The 22,047-nt window shown below is 41.2% G+C and overlaps 1 protein-coding gene across 1 annotated transcript in view; it reads right to left on the reverse strand.

Moving 5' to 3' along the window:
- RGS6 (regulator of G protein signaling 6) overlaps nt 1–22,047 on the reverse strand; it is a 574,818-nt gene that overhangs the window by 543,329 nt on the left and 9,442 nt on the right. The window lies entirely within an intron of this gene.

The following is a 22,047-nucleotide window of genomic DNA, read 5'->3' on the forward strand; positions in this document are numbered from 1 at the left end:
CCACTTTATACCCACTAGGATGGTTATAATAATTTTTTTAACTCAAATAAGCATTGACAAGGATGTTGGGAAATCAGAACCCTTGTACATTGTTGGTAGGAATATAAAATGGTTCAGTCACCATGGAAAACAGTTTGCTGGCTCCTCAAAAAGTTAGAATTTACCACAGAATCGAATTTACCATATAACCTTGCAATTCTACTCTTAATAACTAAAAACAGGTATTCAAACCAATATTTGAACACTAATGTCTGTCAGAGCAGCACTATTCACCGAAAAATGGAAATAACTCAATGTCCATCAACTGATGAATGGCTAAAAAAAATATGGTCTCTCTCTACCATGGAATGTAATTCAGCCATCCAAGGTAACAAAGTACTGGGGGGGAGCTTCAAGATGGCGGAAGAGTAAGATGCGGAGATCACCTTCCTCCCACAAATACAGCAGAAACACATCTACATGTGGAACAACTCCTACAGAACACCTACTGAATGCTGGCAGAAGACCTCAGACCTCCCAAAAGGCAAGAAACTCCCCACATACCTGGGTAGGGCAAAAGAAAAAAGGAAAAACAGAGACAAGAATACGGACGGGACCTGCTCCAGTGGGCGGGAGCTGTGAAGGAGGAAAGATTTCCACACACTAGGAAGTCCCCTCGCGGGCGGAGACTGCGGGTGGCGGGGGGGGTGGGGGGGGTGGGCAGCTTCGGAGCTGCGGAGGAGTGCACAGCAACGGGTGAGGAGGGCAAAGCGCAGAGATTCCCGTACAGAGGATCGGTGCCGACCGGCACTCACCAGCTCGAGAGGCTTGTCTGCTCACCCGCCAGGGCGGGCGGGGCTGGGAGCTGAGGCTCCGGCTTCGGTGGGATCCCAGGGAGAGGACTGGGGTTGGCAGCGTGAACACAGCCTGAAAGGACTAGTGCGCCACAGCTAGACAGGAGGGAGTCGGGGAAAAAAGTCTGGAGCCGCCGAAGAGGCAAGAGACTTTTTCTTCCCTCTTTGTTTCCTGGTGCACGAGGAGAGGGAATTAAGAGCTCCGCTTAAAGGAGCTCCAGAGACGGGCGCGAGCCAAGGCTAAAAGCGCAGACCCCAGAGCCGGGCTTGAGACGATAAGGCCGCTGCTGCCGCCACCAAGAAACCTGTGTGCAAGCACAGGTCACTATTCACAGCCCCCTTCCAGGGAGCCTGTGCAGCCCGCCACTGCCAGGATCCCGGGATCCAGGGACAACTTCCCCGGGAAAACGCACGGCACGCCTCAGGCTGGTGCAACGTCACGCCGGCCTCTGCCGCCACAGGCCCGCCCCGCACTCCGTGCCCCTCCCTCCCCCGCGGCCTGACTGAGCCAGAGCCCCCGAGTCAGCGGCTCCTTTAACCCCGTCCTGCCTGAGCGGAAAAACAGACGCCCTCCAGCGACCTACATGCAGAGGCGGGGCCAAATCCAAAGCTGAGCCCCTGGGAGCTGTGAGAACAAAGAAGACAAAGGGAAACCTCTCCCAGCAGCCTCAGGAGCAGCGGATTAAATCTCCACAATCAACTTTATGTACCCTGAACCTGTGGGATACCTGAATAGACAACAAATCATCCCAAACTGAGGCGGTGGACTATTGGGAGCAATGATATAGATATATATTTCTCCCTTTTTCTCTTTTTGTGAGTGTGTATGTGTATGCTTTTGTATGTGATTTTGTCTGTATACCTTTGCTTTCACCATTTGTCCTAGGGTTCTGTCTGTCCATTTTATTTATTTATTTTTTTTAAGTATAGTTTTTAGCACTTGTTATCATTGGTGGATTTGTTTTTTGGTTTGCTTCCTCTGTTCTTTCTTTATTTTTATTACATTTTAAAAAAAAATTTTAATAATTATTTTTTATCTTAGTAACTTTATTTTATTTTATTTTACCTTCTTTCTTTCTTTCCTTTTTTTCTCCCTTTTATTCTGAGCTGTGTGGCTGACAGGATCTTGGTGCTCCAGCCGGTTGTCAGGACTGTGCCTCTGAGGTGGGAGAGCCAAGTTCAGGACACTGGTCCACAAGAGACCTCCCAGCTCCACATAATATCAAACGGTGAACATCTCCCAGAGATCTCCATCTCACCACCAAGACCCAGCTCAACTCAACGACCAGCAACCTACAGTGCTGGACACCCTATGCCAAACAACTAGCAAGACAGGAATACAACACCATCCATTAGCACAGAGGCTGCCTAAACCCATAATAAGCCTACAGACACCCCAAAACACACCACCACACGTGCACCTGCCCACCAGAAAGACAAGATCCAGCCTTATCCACCAGAGCACAGGCACTCCTCCACCAAAAGCCTACACAACCCACTGAACCAACCTTAGCCACTGGGTACAGACAGCAAAAACAATGGGAACTACGAACCTGCAGCCTGTGAAAAGCAGACCCCAAGCACAGTAAGTTAAGCAAAATAAGAATACAGAGAAACACACAGCAGATGAAGGAGCAAGGTAAAAACCCACCAGATCTAACAAACGAAGAGGAAATAGGCAGTCTACCTGAAAAAGAATTCAGAATAATGATAATAAAGATGTCCAAACTCTGAAATAGAATGGAGAAAATACAAAAAACGCTTAACAATGACCTAGAAGAACTAAGGAGCCAACAATGATGCAGAACACAATAAATGAAATTAAAAATTCTCTAGAAGGGATCAATAGCAGAATAACTGAGGCATAAGAACGGATAAGTGACCTGGAAGATAAAATAGTGGAAATCATTACTGCAGAGCAGAATAAAGAAAAAAGAACGAAAAGAATTGAGGACAGTCTCAGAGACCTCTGGGACAACATTAAACACACCAACATTCGAATTATAGGGGTCCCAGAAGAAGAAGAGAAAAAGAAAGGGACTGACAAAACATTTGAAGAGATTATAGTTAAAAACTGCCCCAATATGGGAAAGGAAATAGTTATTCAAGTCCAGGAAGCACAGAGAGTCCAAAACAGGATAAATCCAAGGAGAAACACGCCAAGACACATATTAATCAAACTATCAAAAATTAAATACAAAGAACAAATATTAAAAGCAGCAAGGGAAAAACAACAAATAACACACAAGGGAATCCCCATAAGGTTAACAGCTGATCTTTCAGCAGAAATTCTGCAAGCCAGAAGGGAGTGGCAGGACATATTTAAAGTATTGAAGGAGAAAAACCTATTACACAGATGACTCTACCCAGCAAGGATCTCATTCAGATTTGACGGAGAAATTAAAACCTTTACAGACAAACAAAACCTAAGAGAATTCAGCACCACCAAACCAGCTTTACAACAAACAGTAAAGGAACTTCTCTAGGGAGGAAACACAAAAGAAGGAAAAGACCTACAATAATAAACCCAAAACAATTAAGAAAATGGTAATAGGAACATACATATCGATAATTACCTTAAATGTAAATGGATTAAATGCCGCAACCAAAAGACACAGACTGGCTAAATGGATACAAAAACAAGACCCATATATATGCTGTCTACAAGAGACCCACCTCAGACCTAGGGACACATACAGACTGAAAGTGAGGGGATGGAAAAAGATATTCCATGCAAATGGAAATCAAAAGAAAGCTGGAGTAGCAATTCTCATATCAGACAAAATAGACTTTAAAACAAAGACAATTACAAGAGACAAGGGCACTGCATAATGATCAAGGGATCAATGCAAGAGGAAGATATAACAATTGTAAATATTTATGAACCCAACACAGGAGCACCTCAATACATAAGGCAAGCACTAACAGCCATAAAAGGGGAAATCGACAGTAACACAATCATAGTAGGGGACTTTAACACCCCACTTTCACCAATGGACAGATCATCCAAAACGAAAATAAATAAGGAAACACAAGCTTTAAATGATACATTAAACAAGATGGACTTAATTGATATTTATAGGACATTCCATCCAAAAACAACAGAATACACATTCTTCTCAAGTGCTCATGGAACATTCTCCAGGATAGATCGTATCTTGGGTCACAAATCAAGCCTCCGTAAATTTAAGAAAATTGAAATCGTATCAAGTATCTTTTCCGACCACAACATATGAGACTAGATATCAATTACAGGAAAAAATCTGTAAAAAATACAAACACATGGAAGCTAAACAATACACTACTTAATAACCAAGAGATCACTGAAGAAATCAAAGAAGAAATCCAAAAATACCTAGAAACAAATGATAATGAAAACATGATGATCCAAAACCTATGGGATGCAGCAAAAGCAGTTCTAAGAGGGAAGTTTATAGCAATACAATCCCACCTTAAGAAACAAGATACATCTCAAATAAATAACCTAACCTTACACCTAAAGCAATTAGAGAAAGAAGAACAACAAAACCCCAAAGTTAGCAGAAGGAAAGAAATCATAAAGATCAGAACAGAAATAAATGAAAAAGAAATTAAGGAAACTATAGCAAAGATCAATAAAACTAAAAGCTGGTTCTTTGAGAGATAAACAAAATTGATAAACCATAAGCCAGACTCATCAAGAAAAACTGGGAGAAGACTCAAATCAATAGAATTAGAAATGAAAAAGGAGAAGTAACAACTGACATTGCAGAAATACAAAGGATCATGAGAGACTACTATAAGCAACTATATGCCAATAAAATGGACAACCGGGAAGAAATGGACAAATTCTTAGAAATGCACAACCTTCAGAGACTGAACAAGGAAGAAATAGAAAATATGAACAGACCAATCACAAGCAATGAAATTGAAACAGTGATTAAAAATATTCCAACAAACAAAAGCCCAGGACCAGATGGCTTCACAGGCAAATTCTATCAAACATTTACAGAACTGCTAACACCTATCCTTCTCAAACTCTTCTAGAATATAGCAGAGGGAGGGACACTCCCAAACTCATTGTACGAGGCCACCATCACCCTGATACCAAAACCAGACAAAGATGTCACAAAGAGGAAAACTACAGGCCAATATCAGTGACGAACATAGATGCAAAAATCCTCAACAAAATACTAGCAAACAGAATCCAACAGCACATTGAAAGGATCATATATCATGATCAAGTGGGGTTTATCCCAGAAATGCAAGGATTCTTCAATATATGCAAATCAATCAATGTGATACACCATATTAACAAAGTGAAGGAGAAAAACCATATGATTATCTCAATAGATGCAGAGAAAGCTTTTGACAAAATTTAACACCCATTTATGATAAAAACCCTCCAGAAAGTAGGCATAGAGGGAACTTTCCTCAACATAATAAAGGCCATATATGACAACCCCACAGCCAACATTGTCCTCAATGGTGAAAAACTGAAAGCAGTTCCACTAAGATCAGGAACAAGACAAGGTTGTCCACACTCACCACTATTATTCAACATAGTTTTAGAAGTTTTAGCCACAGCAATCAGAGAAGAAAAACAAATAAAAGGAATCCAAATCGGAAAAGAAGAAGTAAAGCTGTCACCATTTGCAAATGACATGATACTATACATAGAGAATCCTAAAGTTGCTACCAGAAAACTACTAGAGCTAATAAATAAATTTGGTAAAGTAGCAGGATACAAAATTAATGCACAGAAATCTCTTGCATTCCTATATACTAATGATGAAAAATCTGAAAGTGAAATTAAGAAAACACTTCCACTTAACCATTGCAACAAAAAGAATAAAATATCAAGGAATAAACCTACTGAAGTAGACAAAAGAACTGTATGCAGAAAATTGTAAGACACTGATGAAAAAAATTAAAAATGATACAAATAGATTGGATTGGAAGAATCAACATTGTGAAAATGACTCTATTACCCAAAGCAATCTATAGATTCAATGCAAAATGACTCTATTACCCAAAGCAATCTATAGATTCAATGCAATCCCTATAAAACTACCACTGGCATTTTTCACAGAACTAGAACAAAAAATTTCACAATTTGTATGGAAACACAAAAGACCCCGAATAGCCAAAGCAATCTTGAGAACGAAAAACAGAGCTGGAGGAATCAGGCTCCCTGACTTCAGACTATATTACAAAGCGACAGTAATAAAGACAGTATGGTACTGGCACAAAAACAGAAATATAGATCAATGGAACAGATAGAAAGCCTGGAGATAAACACACACACATATGGTCACCTTATCTTTGATAAAGGAGGCAAGAATATACAGTGGAAAAAAGATAGCCTCTTCAATAACTGGTGCTGGGAAAACTGGACAGCTACATGTAAAAGAATGAAATTAGAACACTCCCTAACACCATACACAAAAATAAACTCAAAATGGATTAAAGACCTAAATGTAAGGCCAGACACTATCAAACTCTTAGAGGAAAACATAGGCAGAACACTCTATGACATAAATCACAGCAAGATCCTTTTTGATCCACCTTCTAGGGAAAGGGAAATAAAAACAAAAATAAACAAATGGGACCTAATGAAACTTAAAAGGTTTTGCACAGCAAAGGAAACCATAAATAAGGTGAAAAGACAACCCTCAGAATTGGAGAAAATATTTGCAAATGAAGCAACTGACAAAGGATTAATCTCCAAAATTTACAAGCAGCTCATGCAGCTCAATATGAGAAAAACAAACAACCCAATCCAAAAATGGGCAGAAGACCTAAACAGACATTTCTCCAAAGAAGATATACAGATGGCCAACAAACACATGAAAGAATGATCAACATCACTAATCATTAGAGAAATGCAAATCAAAACTACAATGAGATATCATCTCACACCGGTCAGAATGGCCATGATTAAAAACTCTACAAACAATTGCTGGAGAGGGTGTGGAGAAAAGGGATCCCTCTTGCACTGTTGGTGGGAATGTAAATTGCTACAGCCACTATGGAGAATAGTATGGAGGTTCCTTAAAAAACTACAAATAGAACTACCATACAAGCCAGCAATCCCACTACTGGACATATGCCCTGAGAAAACCATAATTCAAAAAGAGTCACGTACCAAAATGTTCATTGCAGCTCTATTTACAATAGCCAGGACATGGGAGCAACCTAAGTGTCCATCAACAGATGAATGGATAAAGAAGATGTGGCACATATATACAATGGAATATTACTCAGCCATAAAAAGAAATGAAATTGAGTTATTTGTAGTGAGGTGGATGGACCTAGAGTCTGTCATACAGAGTGAAGTAAGTCAGAGAGAGAAAAACAAATACCGTATGCTAACACATATATATGGAATCTAAGAAAAAAAAATGTCATGAAGAACCTAGGGATAAGGCGGGAATAAAGACACAGACCTAGGCTTCGCTGGTGGCGCAGTGGTTGATAGTCCGCCTGCCAATGCAGGGGACATGGGTTTGTGCCCCGGTCCGGGAAGATCCCACATGCCACAGAGCAGCTGGGCCCGTGAGCCATGGCCGCTGAGCCTGCGCGTCCGGAGCCTGTGCTCCACAACGGGAGAGGCCACAACAGTGAGAGGCCCGCGTACCGCAAAAAAGAAAAAAAAAAAAAGAACCTAGTGGCAAGACGGGAATAAAGACATAGACCTACTAGAGAATGGACTTGAGCATACGGGGAGGGGGAAGGGTAACCTGGGACAAAGTGAGAGAGTGGCATGGACATATATACACTACCAAACGTAAAATAGATAGCTAGTGGAAAACAGCCACAGAGCACAGGGAGATCAGCTCGGTGCTTTGTGACCACCTAGAGGGGTGGGATAGGGAGGGTGGGAGGGAGGGAGATGCAACAGGAAAGAGATACAGGGACATATATATGTGTGTAACTGATTCACTTTGTTATAAAGCAGAAAGTAACACACCATTGTAAAGCAATTATACTCCAATAAAGATTTTTAAAAAACAAACAAACAAAGTACTGATACACACTACAACGTAGATCAACCTTGAAAACATTATACTAAGTAAAAGAAACCAGACGTAAAAGGTCACTGCTAAGGACTGAATATTTATGTCCCCTTAAAATTTATATGTTGAAGTCCTAACCCCAAATCTGATGGTATTAGGAGGTAGAGCCTTTGGGATTTGATTAGATCATGAGGGCAGAGCCCTCATGACTGGGATTTGTGTCCTTATACGAGAGATCCCAGAGAGCTCCCTTCTACCATGTGAGGACACAGTGAGAAGAAAGCCATCTATGAACGAGGAGGTGGGTTCTCACCACACACCAAATCTGCTTAAGCCTTGACCTTGGACTTCCCAGTCTCTAGAATGGTGACAAATAAATTTCTGTTGTTTATAAGCCGCTCAGTCTATGGTATTATATTATAGCAGCCTGAGTGGACTAAGACAGTCCTATATTGTACAATTCCATTTACATGAAATATCTAGAATAGAGAAATCTATAGAGACAGAGAGCAGATTCGTAGTTAACAGCAGCTGGGGGTGGGGAGGAAGGAATGGAATGGCTGCTTAATGGATATGGGGTCTCCTTTAGGGATTATGAAAACATTTTTGAACTAGATAGAGGTGATGTCTGCAGAACATTGTGAATGTACTAAATGCCACTGAAATGTATGCTTTAAAATTAATTTTAAGTTATGTGAATTTCATCTCAATTAATAAGAATGAATTTTTCTAATTTGACCTTTTTTTTAAACAGCCTGAAAAGACAGCAGTGAGACAATGACAGCATATGGAATTTTTGAGTTAAAGAAGCAAGTTCAGTTCTTGGTATGATGCACTATTTGCTGGGTGACCTCGAACAAGTTAAATAACCTGTTGGGTTCCCTTTGTTACCATCCTTTTAAAGTGAACATGTTGAATGCCTGCTATGTGCCCAGAACCATGCCAAGTCACCTTCCCCTACATTGCTCTCATCAGTAAAATGTGAATTCCACTGAGTACTCACAGGTAAGGGTCAAATAAATCGAGTGTAAAGTATTATATAAAGCCATTAAAGTCCTATACAAATGTTATCACTAATCTAAGAGCCTGCCTGGGTTATTTGCACAAAATTCAGAGGCTTTTCATCAAAGAAACCTCTATAAATACCATACTTGACAGAAAAGGCCATTTCAATTTAAAATAAAAACTCAGGAAACATTTTATTATAAAATAAGTTGGTACCAAAGGTCATCCTGTAAAAACAGATTTCAGCGGAAGATGGGGAAGAAACAGGAATTTATAATTTAAGCTAAGAATTTAATTGCCCCAAGTATCCCATTTGAATAATGTTGCTTGTTTTCTTCATCATTTATGAATCAGGGTGCATTTTATTTTAAAAGTTAGATTACAAGTAGAAATAAAGAGCGTCATTCTATTATCTCTACCCACTGTAATATCAGTATTTCTAAGAATATTGTACTACATGAAAACACTCATTATTATTCTAGTCAGTAGCTTTTCAAGTTAAATGAACAACACACTGTTTCATTTTTAAACAACTACTTATTTACCTACTCTTTTGCCTGAACACAGAATATGACACAGCATGAAAAAAAAAACTGAGTCCATTTATGTATCTCATTTATCTGTGTAACAGAGTCATCTTGTGTTTCTATTGCTTTATTTTAAAACGAACACTTTCACTTTAATGAGCATATTATCTTCCACCCAGAAAACTGTGCAATGATAGCAAGTTTGGAAATGAAACAATCGTGAAACAATCGTGTCAGCCCTCCTTTCGCCTTTCCCTGCCCCCCCCCCTCCACCCCCAAGAGCAACATTCCTGTGTGTTAAAACAGGCTGGTGTCCCAGGCTCTGGACTTTAGACTGCTCAGTGAATGTACATAGCCTCTATGTTTGGAACTTTAGTGAGTCTAATATGTAGTAGAAAAGCTTCTATTTTTGGTTCCTCTATCAACTCATTTTGAAATTCAGACAAGTCATTTAACTTTTCTGTGTCTAGAAAGAAGCATTTCTAAAATAGTGATGCAACCACTTTCTAGTCTACATGTCAACAGATGTTAGAGAGTACTAGATGTGAAACCTACACAGGTAAGGATGTTCTAATTAAATCATTGACTATAGAGTTGGGTTCCTAAAATTAAAGAACTAGATTTTCATTCACTACAACATAGTATAAATATTTATTTTTAAATGAAGTACAATAAAAATGAAGCAGGAGTATTTTTAATTTAGTGGTAGAGAAAAACAAAACCTTCTTTCGGTTACTTAGATATACATGTATATACATACAGTAAATAATATAGGGACTTTTAATATTTGTGAATGTTTTTCTGAAAACACACAACTACATTTCAATAGAAAGAAAACACGTTAGTAATAATCTTTTTCTCTAGTCGCTTTCAACTAACAGAAGAGGAAAACTGCAAATGTGTTACAACCACGCATTTCACGATCTCCGAGACATGACAGCTAGTGGCGACAAGCTGGCCTCTCTCATCAGACAGATCTATGTCTCTTATGTCTCAATCCAGGCTCCACTCACTAGCTGTGTGGTCTGGGGCAAGTTACTTCACGTCTCTGTGCATTTGTTTCCTTATCTGTCACAAACCGCAGTCCCAGCATAGTTGAAAACCCTCTGAACTGAGACGCCTGGATCCCCCACCTGATCTGCAACTAACTAGCTGTTGGAACCAGGTCAAGCCACAGCCCCAGGGGACGTTAGCTATACATCCTTAGTATTCCAGCTCTGTCCTAGAACCTCAGAATTTCAAATTTCTAACTTTTCTTCAGAGACTCACCAGAATGTTCCATGCCACCTCTCTTCCATCATCACTCCTTATACGCTAGCTCTTCTCCTCTAATCATGACGATGTTCATGCCGAACTTCTCAAAGAATCACCAAACTGCTAAGCTAGAGCATCCCCTCCCAAACTCAGCATCCCTCCCCATGGAGCAATTCCTGTAATACTACCACCCACCACTAGGTGCCGCGGGACTCAACGTTTAATCTTGGAGCAAACACTGAGAATCCCATGCTTTGTGCTGGAGACATAAAGATAAATCAGACACAGATCGTCTCTCCTTAAAATGTTCAGAGTCCAGGAGGGGTGACACATGTCCAAAAATGCAGGACTCTGTAATATGTGGGTGCTCAGTTATGATAGCACAGAGCAGGAAGAGGCGGCAACTACCATCAAAGCAGAAGGATGAACAGGAGGGGGAGGCAGAAGAGGCCCTTCCAGCCTGCGTCCCAACACAGGTATGAACATCTGAAGCCGCAGAAGTGGTAGACACCCGGGAGGAAAAACACATGACGATGATCTGATCTCAAGGAGATTAAGTGGAAGACAGTCAAATGAGGAGAGTGAAATAACAGGGATTTGCACCTAGCTGAATTCATATGACTTTGCTCACTTGTTTATCAGGGACCTCCGCTGCTAGAGAGCCAGTTCTGTCTGGGCAGAGTCTTTGTCAGTTGGGTTTACTCCTCTATTCCTGGCACCTAGAAGGTACTCAAACTTTTTTTTTAATTTATTTATTTATTTATTTATTTTTGGCTGCGTTGGGTCTTTGTTGCTGTGTGCAGGCTTTCTCTAGTTGCGGCGAGCGGGGGCTGCTCTTCGCTGTGGTGTGCAAGTTTCTCATTGCGGTAGCTTCTCTTGTTGCACAGCATGGGCTGTAGGCGCATAGGCTTCAATAGTTGTGGCGCACGGGCTCAGTAGCTGTGGGCTTAGCTGCACCACAGCATGTGGGATCTTTCCGGACCAGGGCTTGAACCAGTGTCTCCTGCACTGGTAGGCAGATTCTTAATATTTTTAATGAATGACAGAACTGATAAGATTTCACTAAGATACAGTGTACTCCGTCTAGAACACTCATCTGGTTAACGAGCCATTAAAACTGCTCAGCAAAGAAGGCTCTTTATCAACAAAGACCTAGGGATAGAATCACACATGAAGATTTCCCCCAGGGTTTATTGACACGGACCAGCCCTGAACTCAGGAATCCACTTTTGGAATCCACGAGCAATTTAGATCAGAAGGAATATGTGGGAGGGTAGAAAGTATAGTGAGGAGGGACCCTGTGAATAACAGAACAATTGAGCATCTATGACTCTGATTAGTAAATCTTTTGAAAGTCAGGACTGCAATTCACTCCAAACTTACATTGCATTTGTAGCTTCGGTTACAACAAATGCCAGCTGTTTTCATTTGTAATGCCAGCCCCTCAGCAAGCAAAGCCTAGGGTCCAGCAGATAATGATGCTGAGCAGGGCAGGTGGGAAGGACCTCGATGATGTGGAAAAGGGAGGGGCTTTGAAGTCAGACCAGGAATCACATCTCAGCTCTGGCCACACCAAGGCTGCTGTGTGGCCTTTGGTAATTGATTCCTCCACCCTAAGCTTCCAGCTCTTCACCTGGAAGCAGAGAACCCTCTACTTTGCAAGGTTGCTTTTGAAGAGGGAATAAAACAAGTCACACGAATTTCCTTGGCACTGAATGAATTGTTGCAACTGACCAGCAGTCTTATTTTTGGCCAGTGTTTGGCCAAGTGAAATTTCCAGGCCACTGACATCAGAATCACTGGAGAAAGACTTCTTCCTCCTCAGGTATTCTGACTCCGTGCATCTGAGATGGAGCCATTAGCAGTTTCACAAGCTTCTCGGGTGACCCTGATACACAACTAAGCAGCAGACCACTACAGTTACACTACAACGCCACTAAAACCAGCATCACACACAGCAAGAAGCCCTACACATCATGCTCGCCACTTCTAGCATCCAGCCCTTGAAACCCGATTCAGGGAAATACCTTTCAGGAGAGGCAACCAAACCCTGCTTGTAATATAGTCTGAATATTTATGCTGCCACATAAGAATTTCTGTTGGTGCTATTTCCTCCCCTCCGTGTTATATCCAATTCACATAGTTTGCCTCAGCCCATTAAAACCCAGTGGATTTTTTTTCTGACATCAGCAATGTTAAGTACTTCAGAAAAAAAAGAAAATTTACAGATTGTGTGCTAGCTCAGTAGTACAAGCTTGTTTATACAGCTCTAATCTGACTGAGTGGGCAGGAACCTCAAGAGGGAAGAAAGAAGAGCAATAGCTCTAAAGAACAAATAACTCTTTCTATTACTGCAGAGTCTGCCAACTTGACGTCTCCTATATACTCAAAGTTCAGATGCTCCATGACAGCTCAAGTGTGTTTCAAGTAATGCACCAAAGACCTGAAAGCAAGGCACTGGAGCTCAGCCCCTAGGGGCAATGCTGCTGGCAATGCCAGGCACCCAGTATTTTACTAGACTGCAATCTCTTGATCAGTTTTGGACTTCAGTTAGAACTCAGGGGTTCCCAAAAGCTGGTCCAAGGACCTGAACCAGACTAGGAGACTCAGAATCACTGGAGAGGGGGCCAGATTATAAAGATACATGTTCTTGGTTCCCACGCTCCAGAAATCCTGATCCAGTAGGCCCAGGATGGTCCGTGGAGATTTCTAAATGAAACGTTCCCCAGGCGATTTGGAAGAACGGTCAGGTTTGGGAACTAGTGACCTAGATTCCATGGAGCCTGCCTTCTCTTCGCCTGATCCCTTCATCCCACCCCGTGCTGCCGACAGTCTGGGCAGCCACACTGAAGGGGGGGGCTCCTTTAGCTTCCCTTGAATTTGGCCAGAAAGTCACTGTGATGGATAAAGCCTGGGTCCTGAGGTCCTGAGAACCGGCTGTCAGTCCCGGCCATGCCACTTAAGAGCTGTGTGACCATGAACAGCACATTGCTATGCTTATTTAGCCTCTCCGAGCCTTGGTTTCCTCATCCATAAAATGGAACAAATACTCATCCCCTGTACCAGTGGTTCTCCGCCTTGCCTGCTCATTAGAATCACCCAGACGATGACAGAAACTCTAACAGGTGGAGGTTATCACTCCCACGCTACAGATGAGAAAACTGAAGCTTGAGAGCATAGGTCACTTGCCCAAAGTATCAATAGAACAGCTTGTCAGCCAAGAATCTAGAATTCAAATCCAGGACTGACGGCAATACCCACAGAGTTTCCAGTAGGGCAGCTTGGTCTCCAGTGGAATCACTGATACACAGTAGTTAAAACAAAATTTTGTAAATATACAAATTTCAGTATATACTTAAATATACAGTATTTTGCACCTAGAGACTAATTATAGCATACTCAGTAGCAGGTACTTCTGGTACATAGTACAACTGGTACATAGTAGGTTCTCAACTAATTAATGGGTCTTTCCTTCTTCTTGCTAGTGTATCGGTGAAGCTGACATCCCCATACCAATCCTACCTGAAGACATATGAATAAATACAAGCTTCCCTAAGTTGCTTGGCTGCCTGACAGCCTAAACAAACTAATCTACCAAAGCTACTTGTAAAGAAAATTATTTTTGCAATCCTTCTATTAAACAAAAGTCCTAAAAATAATTCAGCTGGGAGGGAGAAGTGGAAAGTTCTTCACATACCAGGATGTGCTTGGCTGTGTGATGTGCCTCACTGTTCTATTAGTGCAGTTGCTGCTTGAAGTTCAGGTCCACTAGGAATCCTCTCTTACCAGGGGCTTTGAACTCCACACAGCTCTGGACACGTAGAGCCCGCCAGCTCCTCACTGACTCCTTCTGCCTTCTGAATTCTTCTTCTGTAAACAGCACGCCCACTACGTCCTTCCACCTCCTCTCTGAACTCCGAACTTCTGTGACCTTCCTGGAACCCTGGCTTGCCCCAAAGACATCCCCTCCCTGAAACCTACCTGTCTTCACCCCACCTATCTCAAGAGCAAGAAGTAAAGCAAGCATGCCCCTGGTTCTCCACTGCTTTCCCTCCTGTCTTCCTACACAAACCCCTGCCCTCATGACATTCAGACCATCTGGCCATGCCACTGTCTACCCATTCTCACTGCTATTTCCTACCTCTCTCCTGTTAAGCCTTTTCATTTCCTAAAGATTCCAGGTTCGAAGTCTCAGAGGTTTTCTCCATCCCTTGGTCAACCTCAGTGACTTTAACATTAGAGCCAGAGCTGGTTTCTCCACCCTTTTCTTTCCTCATCTGAACCCTTTTCCTCCATCCCTCCTCCTCAGCTACCACCTTGCATAGCCACATGCTGAACCTTGCCATCGCTGGGGACTGTACCACCTCAAATCCCAACACAAGCTGAGAAGGTGCACTCTGTCCACTGCCCCTCTTTCCAGATCACTTACTGAACATTCTCTACAAATATTCAATTCATTTCAACCACACCTTTGGTACTACTCATTACTGCGCCTCACTCTGCCTTCACTTTCCTCTCCCCCTGGCTCCATCGTTATAATCACGCCTCATCAGTCCTTCGCAAATATCCTCAACTTCCTCACCTCCCCATTTCTGTGTCATATTTCCTGACAAATCTCCAACACCGAGGGAACCCGACTCTCTGCCATACGATATCCAAGCTCACATCCGAGCAGGTGAATGCTTTGGGGTGGGGAGGAAATCACTCACACCAGGCTGACAAGCTGCATTTTAAATTCATGAGTGCCAACTTTAAATGAGTTAGCCATAAATAAATGAATAAATAAATAAGTAAATTAGTTAGTTCGTCAACACTGCCCACGGAACCTAAAAGGTTTTCCTGTCAAGCTTGCTCTCTCCCCTTCCGAGTTGGCTCTCTCATAACTTCTCGTTTAAGCTTCACACACGGTCTCAGTTGATGGGCTCACTTCAAAATCTGTGGAAGAAATGGAAGGCAGCAGAAGGCAAGTCTCTCATCTTGAGACACCCTCACCTAAACCACCATGTTCTTGGTCTTCCTTCCACTGCAGTAGGGGAAGTGCTGCTGCATTTGCAGAAGGGAAGTCGCTCCACTTTTGCCCTTAATTGGAAGGTGATAGAACATTGTTCCTCATCTACACCCTCCCACCACACCGACAGGCTCTGGTATAATAACAGTGGATTACAGCTCAAAGACCTCCAAGACACTGTCTCTGAAGAGCACATAGGGAAAGCTTAATGTAAGAGAGAAGGCATAAGCAAGAACACCAGGGGAATCTGAAGCTTCTCGCACTTACAACTACAACAAACATTGAGCACAGCCCAACTCCTGGCCAAATTAAATAAAACCTCACGTGAAAGGCCTGGTTACTTCAGTTCCTATTACCAGATACATTGTGTTTGGCTTTCAGCAAAAAATCATGAGCCATGCTAACAGGCAAGGAAAAAACACAATCTGAAGAGACAAGCAGTCATGAAAACAAGATACGACACAGATTTTGAAATTATCAGATAGGAAATTTAAAATAACTGTGATTAAATATGTTGAAGGTTCTAATGGAAAAAATAGATGGTAATGAAAGCAGAGATAGAAACTCTTTTTTCAAAAAAAAAATCCTTAAAAAGGAAATGCTAAAAGTCAAAAACACTGTAACAAATGAAGAATGCCTCAGTGGACTCATTGGTGGACTCCAAATGGCCACGGAAAAATTCAGTGAGCTTGAGGTCAATAGAAACTTCCCAAACTGAAAAAAAGGGAGAAAAAAATTTTTAATGGAACAGAACATCCAAAGACTATGGTACATATCAAAAGGCATTAAGTGTAATTGGAGTACCAGAAGGAAAAGAAAGAGAAAGGAGAAGAAGAAATATTTGTAGGAATAATGACTGAGAATTTTCCAAAGTTAATGACATACACCAAAACACGGATCCAGAAAGATCAGACACCACCAATCAGTATACATTAAAACAGAACAAAACAGATCACTACACCTAGACATATTGTATTCAAAGTGCAGAAAATCAAAGAGAAAATCTTGAAAGAAACCAGAAGAAAAACCTTAACTATGTAAAAACAAGGATAAGAACTACAGGGGGCTTCTCACCAGAAATCATACAAATGAGAGTACAGTCAAATACTTAAAATGTTGGGTTTTTTTAAACATCTCTATTGGAGTATAATTGCTTTACAATGGTGTGTTAGTTTCTAAATACTTAAAATGTTGAAAGAAAAAAAACACCAACCTGGAATTCTACATCTAGTGAAATGATCCTTCGAAAGTGAAGGAAAACTAAATTTTCTCAGATCAATACTGAGTGAGTTCATCACTAACTGACTTGCCTGCAAGAAATGCTAGGAGTTCTTCAGGCAGAGGAAAATCATATAGGTCAGAAACTTAGATGTACCAAATGAAACAGCAAATGTCAGGGAAGAAATAAAGGGAAATAAAACCTTTTATTTTCTTATTCTAAATTGATCTAAGAGAAAGGAATAAGATTCTTCTGAACAGTGTTCGTGGGACAGAAAAAAAATATTTTTAAAAAGATTAGCACATCAATGCCTAACACAGAGCTCTAAAATAACCCTTGACAATCAGCTAGTTCAAGGGTTGGCAAAGTAGGGCCCTTGGGACAAACCTAGCCTGCTGCCTGTTTTTCTTTTAAATGTTTTTTTATTGTGGTAAAAGTCACATAATATAAAACATACTACTTTAACCATATTTAACTGTACAGTTCAGTGGCACTAAGTACATCCACATTGTTGTGCAACTCTCACCACCATCCATCTCCCGAGTTTTTCACCTTCCTAAAGTGAAACTCTGTCACCATTAAACACTAACTCCCCATTCCCCCTCTCCACCCCGACCCGTGCCTGTTTTTGTGTGGTCTGTTAGCTAAGAATGATTTTTACCTTTTCAGATGGTTGAAAAAAGTTAAAAGAGGGTTTCCCGGGTTTCCCTGGTGGCGCAGTGGTTGAGAGTCCGCCTGCCGATGCAGGGGACACGGGTTCGTGCCCCGGTCTGGGAAAATCCCACATGCCGCGGAGCGGCTGGGCCCGTGAGCCATGGCCGCTGAGCCTGCGCGTCCGGAGCCTGTGCTCCGCAACGGGAGAGGCCACAACAGTGAGAGGCCCGCGTACCGCAAAAAAAAAAAAAAAAAAACGTTAAAAGAAGAATAATATTTTATGACACATGAAAACTGTATAGAAATCGAAGTTCTCGGCCCATAAACAAAGTTCTATAAACGCCCATCTGTTTCCTTATTGCCTTGGCTGCTTTTGTACTACAAGGGCAGAGCTGAGTAGCTGCAGCAGAGACCATGCGGCCCACAAAGCTCAAAGCACTTACTCTTTGATCCTTTACACAAAATTTTTTCTGTTCCCTGAACACGCCCAATCACTTAAGTTTTCAGAGGCTGAAACCACGGCCTGGGAGATAGAGTTACCCTAGCATGTCATCTTCCTGGTCAGTAACGAAGCAGCATGAAAATGCAGGTCTTCGTATCCCAAGTGCCTGTCCTCTCACATTAGAGGACTTACATAAGTATGGATTCTAAGATCACAGTGTCTAATACTACTGACTAATAGTGACTAATATTACTGACTCTGGGGACTGCAGAATTAACATTTTATTATTCTCTTATTTCACATGAAAGGTGGCATGACTGCTACAGGAGAAATAGGAGTGATAGGGAAGCTTTGCCAGTTTCTATGCACAAGAATATGGGATGACTAAGAGATGAAGAGGACGGCATGTTCCCAGGGGACCAAGATGAAAAGTACTTGGATTGGCTTTTTTTTTAAGAATGTCAGTTTTATTCCTTGGGATTTTGTTTTTTTCTTTCTTCTTCTTTTAATTGTAAGCACAGGTAAAAATCAGTATCTTTAAAACTGGGCACTTAAATACGGGGTCCAGCTCTTTTATGACTCTACAGTGCATACGTGTGAAGTTGCAGTAGTAGGTTTTTCCCCTTCTGGAGATAGCAACACTTGACAAAAGAAAGATCTATTCATAAAGCTCACCAGGCAGGAGCAATATAGGTAAAGAAATAACAACTGAATAGGTTCCTGAGGGTATGATTTTACTCATATTATGTAGATAGAAGACAAAAATAGTTCAACTTAGAATGTACCATATCCAACCCCTGAGAACAACTAGAAAAGTTGGATAAAATTTTAAAAGAAGTGCTCCCAAGGCAATGAGGACACATGGAGAAAAGGGAAGTGCAGAGGAGAACAGACATTCCATGAAACATTGCTTTAAGGTATCTTCTCAAATCCAACATCCACTCATGAAAATACTCTGAGCAAATTTTGAATGTAAGGGAACTTGCTTAATTTGATAAGGGGTATTTTAAAAACACATACAGTGACTCTGGAAGCTTTCCCACTGACATTAAGAATGAGACAATGATGCCCACTATGACCACTTCTATTCACCATTATATTAGAGGTCTCAGCCAATGCAACAGGCAAGAAAAAGAAATAAAAGGCACAATGACTGCAAAGGAAAAAGTAAAAACTTTTTTTTGCAGGTAATTGGATTGTGTACATGGAAAAGCCATAATAATCTACCTATCAGACCTGTTAGGATTAACAGGTGAATTTAGCAAAGTCACTGGATACAAGGTCAATATATATAAACCAATTGCATTTCTATATACCCACAACAAGCAATCAGAAAATGATGTTTTTAAAAGATACCATTTATAATAGCATCAAATATCTTCAAAAACTGGGAATACATCTAAAGAAAAATGTGTGATACATTTACAACATAGAGAGATACAAAATACTAACAGAAATGAAAGCTCTAAATAAATGAAGGGATTACCATATTAATACATTGAAACAGTCAACATTCTAAAGACATTAATTTTCTCCCAGTTTGGGTTAGGGATTTAATGCAATCAAAATCCCATCAAAAGGGCTTCCGTGGTGGCGCAGTGGTTGAGAGTCCGCCTGCCCGTGCACGGGACATGGGTTCGTGCCCCGGTCCGGGAAGATCCCACATGCCGCAGAGCAGCTGGGCCCGTGAGCCATGGCCACTGAACCTGTGCGTCCGGAGCCTGTGCTCTGCAACGGGAGAGGCCACATCAGTGAGAGGCCCACGTACCGCAAAAAAAAAAAAAAAAAAAAGAAAAAAAATCCCATCAAAAGATGATTTTAAAATTTAAATAATTTAAAATAATGCAAATGGCTAAGAATAACCAAACTATTCTTAAAATAACAACAAAGCTGGAGGAGACATACTAATGGATATCAAGATTTATTATTAAGCCATATTAGTTAAGAGTGTGATATAAGAGTAGACAAATAGAACAATGGAAGGGGCTAGAAAGCAGAGAGAGATCCACGATCCATGTATAAATGATCACCTGACTTATAACAAAGATGGCATTTCAGAGCGGTGGAAAAGAAGAGACTTTTCAATATGTAGTGCTGGGTTAACTGGATATACTTACGGAAAGCAAAGTAGATCTTTTTCTTACGCCATAGATTTTTTGCCTAAAGATAAAAGGCAAAACAACAGGGCTTCGATAAATTAAAGTGGGAAAATAGCTTCATGACCCTTAGGGTAGGCAAAACTTTCTTAAGCAGGCACAGAAAACAATAACCATAAAGGAAGAAACTGATAAATTGGATTATTAAAAGTAAGATCTCCTATTCATCAAAAGAGAGTCAAGTGGAAAGCCACAAAATAGGAAAAGACACTTCAAATACAAATAACCGGTAAAAATATTTGTATTCAGAATTTGTTTTAAAAAAAACCCTCCAAATCAATAAGATAGATAATCCAACAGAAAAATAGGCAATAAACTTGAAGAGGGAACACAAAAGATTAAGTAAAAGCAACAAAAAATTACTAGCAAGGCACAATAATCATTAGTCACCAGAGCAAACTGAAACCACAATGAGGCACCACCACCCACCCACCATAATGGCTAAAATTCAAACATTTGACAATCCCAAGTGTTGACAAGTATGTGGAGAAACTGAAACACTCATAAACTGATGATAGGAGTATAAACTGGTACAACCACTTAGGAAATCTCTTTGTAAGGCCCTCCTAAAGTTGAACATTATGTCCCCATGTCCCAGCAATCCAGTCGTAGGCGCATACTAAACAGAAACACATTCATACGTGCACCAAAAAACACACTAGAAAACATTACAGCCGTATTATTCACAGTAGCCCTAAACTGGCAATGTCCCGAATGCCCATCAACAGTAGATGAATAAACCGTTTGTGAAATGTTGCAGAGTGGGCTGCTATACAGAGCAAAGGTAAACCATGGCTACATACCACATCACGAATAAATCTCTCAAACAGTACTGTGCATAAGAAGCCACAAAAAAGAGAGTACATACATTAAGTGTAATTCCATAGATATTTCACATATTTCAAAAATGAGAGTGCTATGGTGTTAGAAATCTGGTTAGTGGTCACCACTGGGGAAAGGGGGGTATGTAGTCCCACTGGGAGTAGTTTCTGGGGGAATGGTAATAAATATTCTCTTACTTAACCTAGGAGTGACAATATAGATGTATTTACTCTTTGAAAATTCAGTGAGCAATGAGTTGTGTACTTTTCTGGAAAGAGTGCCAATATTCTGGGAAAAGGATATAGGACAGAGTATCTCTGATTCTCATGGTGGCACTTGAGCCATCTCAGGTACAGCCATGAAAACGTGATGTAGGGCTTCCCTGGTGGCGCAGTGGTTGAGGGTCCACCTGCTGATGCAGGGGACACGGGTTTGTACCCCGGTCCGGGGAGATCCCACATGCCGCGGAGCGGCTGGGTCCGTGAGCCATGGCCGCTGAGCCTGCACGTCTGGAGCCTGTGCTCCACAATGGGAGAGGCCACAACAGTGAGAGGCCCGCGCAGGGAGATCAGCTCCGTGCTTTGTGACCGCCTGGAGGGGTGGAATGGGGAGGGTGGGAGGGAGGGACACGCAAGAGATATGGGAACATATGTATATGTATAACTGATTCACTTTTTTATAAAGCAGAAACTAACACACCATTGTAAAGCAATTATACTCCAATAAAGATGTAAAAAAAGAAAAAGTGATGTAATTGCAGAGATACAGTTGCAGGGATGGTGGAGGAGCCAGAGGTTGTATCTGTCACCACTATATACATACACACTTACCCCAATGTTTGTGTGTAGGCGTAGACCAGGAGCAATAATCACTGAACGAGAGAGCTGGTATAGAAGTGAAACAAGATTAGAAACACACAACTGAAGGAATGCTTCACATTATCCAAAAGCTTTATTTTGGGTATTGAAAGTCTTCCAACTCACAAAATATCTCAGAACTTCCAAAGAGTAGTTGAAATACTCTGCACTTGCTCTTAATAACTTTCTACTCCCCAGCAAATAAAATCCAAAGTCTTCCAGCCAGGTTAGAAGATTGAGGCAGTTACTGTATCTTCTTGCCCAGTGTATGT

The sequence above is a fragment of the Grampus griseus genome (assembly GCF_964374135.1).
Source record: "Grampus griseus genome assembly, chromosome: 2".
Taxonomy (NCBI): Eukaryota; Metazoa; Chordata; class Mammalia; order Artiodactyla; family Delphinidae; genus Grampus; species Grampus griseus.